Source organism: Gossypium hirsutum, chromosome D13 (genome assembly GCF_007990345.1).
Source record: "Gossypium hirsutum isolate 1008001.06 chromosome D13, Gossypium_hirsutum_v2.1, whole genome shotgun sequence".
NCBI lineage: Eukaryota > Viridiplantae > Streptophyta > Magnoliopsida > Malvales > Malvaceae > Gossypium > Gossypium hirsutum.
This window is the reverse complement of record NC_053449.1, coordinates 15,157,908-15,163,738: the sequence shown is the minus strand read 5'-3', so window position 1 is coordinate 15,163,738 and position 5,831 is coordinate 15,157,908.

The following is a 5,831-nucleotide window of genomic DNA, read 5'->3' as shown; positions in this document are numbered from 1 at the left end:
TCCAGTAATTATTAACAGATGTCTTCTGAAAAGCAGTAATCAGAGTTTTGTTTACGCAAATCAAAGTCTCCCTACAGTTTCCAGTTTCCTACAGTCTCAGTTTACTATAACAAAGAGTTTCAGTACAGTCCTATTATCTATAGTAACCTCTCAGTGCATTTTAGTTCAAGCAGTCTACAGTATAAAGAAAACTTACAGATTCAGCGCTGGAGACTCAATGTACCACACTTGTAAACCTTTCAAAACACTTTAAGAACAGTTTTCCAAAAATTTTAAAAAATTTCAAAACCTATTCCACAGCCGAGTTTTGCAACCTGGCTCTGATACCACTAAATATAACACCCCAAACCTGGCCTAGACGTTATGGTCGAATCTGACGTGTCACACTGAAGTGTCTTTCAAAAATTTAACTCGTTGGTAAAAATTTGTTTCTAAGCTTAAAATAAACCCCTTAATTAAATATTTAACAAATCAACTAAACAAAACATTTGTCTTGTTATCTAATATTGTTTTAATAAGTTGGTCTAAAATCGCAAAAGTTTTATTTATTTAAATTCTATTGTTTAAAACTTGTTTCTTTGAAAACAGTAATTATTTTAAAAATTCATCTTTTCCTATCTAGCAGTTTAAAATATGTAAGTAAAAGCCCAATTAAAAATTTCAACCAGCTTAAAGGCCTTATTACAAAAACAAAACCCAACTTATAAATTGAATAAAAATAAAAGCAAGTGTAACCAGCAGCAGTTGTGTGGCCACCTCAAAGTCCCTCGCAGCACCGAATCGCCTATGGCTAGGGATTACCTATACAGTTAAAAGAAGAGGGTGAGTTTACGAAACTCAGTGTGTAATCCTTTACCAAAAAGTTAGCATACAACATGTAGTAACAGTCTGGGCCCGAGCCCTATTCAATATCAGTACAGTGTGGGCCTAGCCTGATACAGTAATAGTGTGATCCTTAGCCCAATACAGTAATAGTGTGGGCCTTCCAATACAGTAACAGTACAGTGTCATAATACAACCCATCCCAATCCAACCAACACACCACTCCGTACCACCAACACACCATGTGGGGATAAAATCGACCCACCCAGCCAGCACACCAATATCGCAGCAAGGCTGCCAGTAGTATTATGGCAGTGAAGTTGCCAGTAACAGTATATGTGGCAAAACCACCAGTTCAATATACTTTCGCCATATCAATATCCCAACCCTATGTAGTATGTCATGTCATAAATCATATGTGTATGCAAAACGTCATACTCAGTAACAATCATATATATATATCATAGAATAAATTAGCCATACATAACATAAGGCCACAACGGTCATTTCATCTCCTAGAGGTATAACAGTCATTTTACCCTATGGGGGTATTTCGATCATTTTACCCTATAAGGGTATTTCGGTTATTTTACCCTATGGGGGTATTTCAGTCATTTTACCATATGAAGGTATTTCGATCATCTTACCCTATGGGGATATTTAAGTCATTTTACCCTATGGGGATATTTTGGTCATTCTACCTTATGGCGGTATTTCGATCATTTATTGATCGCTCGAAAGGTCCGCAGTCGCCTCGAGCGACTCAGGTAACCTAAATGGTCATAACAGTATAAATGGGCCCAAGGCCCATTACTCGGCCCAAGGGGGCCCGCACGCTAGTGCGGCGCGTTCAGCCCAAAATTTGCCACGGCTATGAGTTTTACGTAGCCCAGTCCAATATTTGCCACAAATCGTGATTCTCATCCGTGAAAGGCCCACGAGCCCATAGGGCCTATATGGCCTATTTCGGCCTAACGTGGCCCATTACGGCCTACGCCTATGGAATTGCTCATGGAGGTCTCTATAGTCTATTGCCCATGATTTGAGGATTTGGTTTACCATATGAGCGATCACATGTTCATGTGGTCTCAAATGCCGTACTTTCGACTTTTCAGCTTTTGCCGTCTAATAGTTATAGCCGGGTGTCTACATAGCTGATTGTGAAAACGCTCCAAGATCCACGAGCACCCAAAATCTACATTCATACAATTTTTCCATTAGTCACTAATCAATAGGGTTAATCTCATTCTTTTACATCCTTAACCAAAACTACATTAATACTTGCCTCGACTGTCAAAAGTGGCTTAGCCCACTTATACCACTGACGAAGGTTGACTACAATCTTCTTGACAAATATCTGCATTGCAAACGGATTTATTAAGCAAAAATGTTTAATCATGTGGTTTAAATCCACTCCATGATAACTTACAAAAATACAGCAAGCATTCGGCCTACACCTAGAATGCTAGCCCACATACTTACCTTAGATCGAGAGAAGAGAAAAAAGTTTCGATGACTTGGTACGACTTGATACTCCTTCAATCATCGAGGACTTCAAACCATCAGAGAGGAGTGATATACGACTGAACCACAGACAATAAAGGGAGATAGCTCTCGATCAAAAAGGAAACAATAGGAGGTAGAAATCAAAGACAAATAGAGAATGATATTCGGCCAAAGAAGAAGAATAGAAGAGAAAGAAGATTCAGCCAGCAGAGAAGAGAAAGAAGATTTGGCCAATAGAGAAGAGAAGAGAGAAAGAGAGAGAGAAGGGAAGATTCGGCAACAAGAGGGGAAGGGGAAGAGGAAAGAAAAGAGCAGAAAAGGACAAGTCCGAGAGGTACTTCCCAAAACTTGGCAAAATTTGGCACCCAAAACCGAATATCTTTAGTACCTAGAGACCAAATTCAGTAGATACTACCCTAAAAAGTTCTTCCAAATGCCGAAAACGACAACATTTTCCCCCCAAGCCAAATTCTCAAGGCTTGAATTACCCCAAATAGCACACGCTCCCCCTTCTAATCAAATTTTTTGATTTATTAACAATCATATAAACTCAATTATAACATAAAAAGCTTTCATAGAATTCATTACATAAGCATAAATCTTTTCTTATAATTATGAACCTTTATATTAAGTCACTTATCGTTCCATTCCTTTTCTTACTCATTTCATTTGCATAGTACAAAGTATAAACATAAAAATCAACCATATGTATTCCTATCATCCACAATCTAAATCGAAAAATCACATACATTCAATTTAATACTCAAATGTATAACAAATCCATCAAATTCATTAAACAAATTACCTTACTGAGATTTTTAATTCGAAGAACGACTTAGGGATAGGAGCACATTGTCAGTCCAACCATAACACGCTAGATGCCCATACGAGTCAATCCCTCAAAACACACCAAATGCTCACAAGATCTAGTCGAACCGAAACACGCCAATGCTCACAAGAACTAGTCCAACCGAAACATGCTAATGCTCATAAGAGGTAGTCCAACCGAAACACGCCAATGCTCATAAGAGCTAGTCCAACCGAAACACGCAAAACAGAGAGTATAACACGAAATTTCACAATAAATGTTGAACCTCGATTTACTCGGGAAATAAATATATACATCCCTCTAAACCATCTCCACTCCAATCCCCCACAACACACCATATCACGACTATACTCTATCCCGGGTTCAATCCAATCCGAACATCAAATTCAATAACATATCTCAAATAATCATTCATCATCAACAATTGAATATATATATTTTATATCATGTTATACTATTCAACAACTCATATAGATGTCAAAATTTTAAACCATAGAAACTTACTCGAACTGAATTGTAGTGGTTGTAGAAGTTCATGGACTATTCTATAATTTTTCCTTTTCAACGAGTATCTACGGGATCTTGATCTAAAATGTGAAATTTCTCAATTATTAGCTTACACTTCACATTCCAATCCATTTTACAATTACCCCAAACTTTTATAATCATTATAATTTAGTCCATTAACCCGAAATTTATCAAATTAACCATTTTTATCAAGTCAATATTCTATCCAAATATACTAGGCCCTTAAACAGTCCCTAATGAACATTAAATTTACTATCAAACCCTAAAATTTGATATTTTTATAATTTAATCCTAAAATAAAAATCTAACAAAAATCACTTTACAAAATCATCAAACAACATAATAAAAGCTCAAAATACATGGTATTCATCATAAAAATTCAAAATTAGTCAATGGAAACTTCAAAAATTTTTAATAGAATTAAAAATGAAGGTACCGGCTAGTTAGACCTAGTTGCAATGATCTCAAAAACATAAAAATTACAAGAAATAAGTGAGAATTAAGCTCAGATGAAAGAAACGAAGCTTGAAGCTCTTTCAAATGGTGAATTCAGCTAAGGTTGAAGAAAAATGTATAGGAATTGTTTAGTTTTTCAATTTGTTTTACTTAATATCAAGTTATTTACCATTTTGCCATTAATTACATAATATTTTTGTCTTTTTCCTTACTAATGTCGTCCCACCACATTAATTAAGGCCTAATTACCATATAGTTCCTTTCTCAATTAATAATTAAGTCATTTAGTCACTAAATGCATTAATTAAAAACTTTTACACCTTTTACAATTTAGTCCTTTTAATTAATTAACTATTTAAACAGTAAAATTTCTTAACAAAACTTTAATACAACCTTAATAACACTCCATAAATAATTAATAAAATACTTACGGTTCGTTTTATAGAAATGAGGTCCCGATACCTCATTTTCTAAAACTACTTGACTTTAAGGTCATACCACTTAAATCTAACTGTTCTCTCAAATAGCATAAATTACCAATTCAACATTTATTTTAATACCATATTTCACTAATGAATATTAAATAATAGTATTTATGAACTCGCTCGTCAGATTTGTGGCCTCGAAACCACTATTTCTGACACCACTGAAAATGGGTTGTTACAAGGGAACCCTTCTGAACGACAATGTGGGTGAATTTCTCCTCTTTGCTGTTTCAGAACTTGAGCCCAATCTGTATTTACAAACTAAACTGCTTAAGATAAAATAAACTAATTAGTACCTGGGCCAAATTGACCCCCTTATTGAACATAAAAATAAAATTCAAATTGGAAATTAAAATTAAAATGAAAATGAAAAATTTCTTTTGGGCTACTTAGAAAATTTCTTCTAAAAAAATTACATCAAATTAAATTCCCAGGAAAGTTTGGAGGAGGCACAAATGATCCCGCTTAAGTTCCAATCTTCTTAGATAGAATTAATTTGAAGAACCAATTTAAGAAAAATAATTTCTAAGCATGCCATTTATTCAAATAAGAGAGAGAAAAAATTGAAAATAAATTAACGACTGAGAGAGTGAAAAGGACTCCCTCAATGTTATTGATGATTTTCACTGAAAAAGCCGATGTCGAACGACTATTTATCATACCAACTGTATCCATCTAGAAAGAAGAAGTAATGTTGACCAGCAATTATATCCAATATTTGCTCAAAAAATAGCAACAGAAAATGATCTTTCTGTTTTATTTTGCTCAACTTTCTATCATTTGTACAAATCTGCATACCCATGATGATCTTTTACAAAATCAGCTCATTTTTCGTTATACATTCTTTATTTGGTACAAGTCCCAACCACTAAATGTCATAGATGGGATCCATGATCCTTGATTTTAACCATTGAAACTCGAGATTGAATTGAACTCTTCTGTCCCTTGACATGCCCCCTTTTTCAGTATTTGCAATAGTCTACTTGATACATTTCTCTTGCCTTTTTAAAATAGTTAAGTCTAACTCTTGTGGCTCTTCTTTTGATGGGTTGGGGTGCTTCTACTCATGTGATGATAGCTCTAATGACTCAAATTGAACTTTTGAACTGAATCCTTCCAAGTTAGCTTCCAAACATGTATTATCCTCATCTTGATATGAAGAGTCATATGAAATACCTTCCAATGGATCTTCCACAGAAACGGTA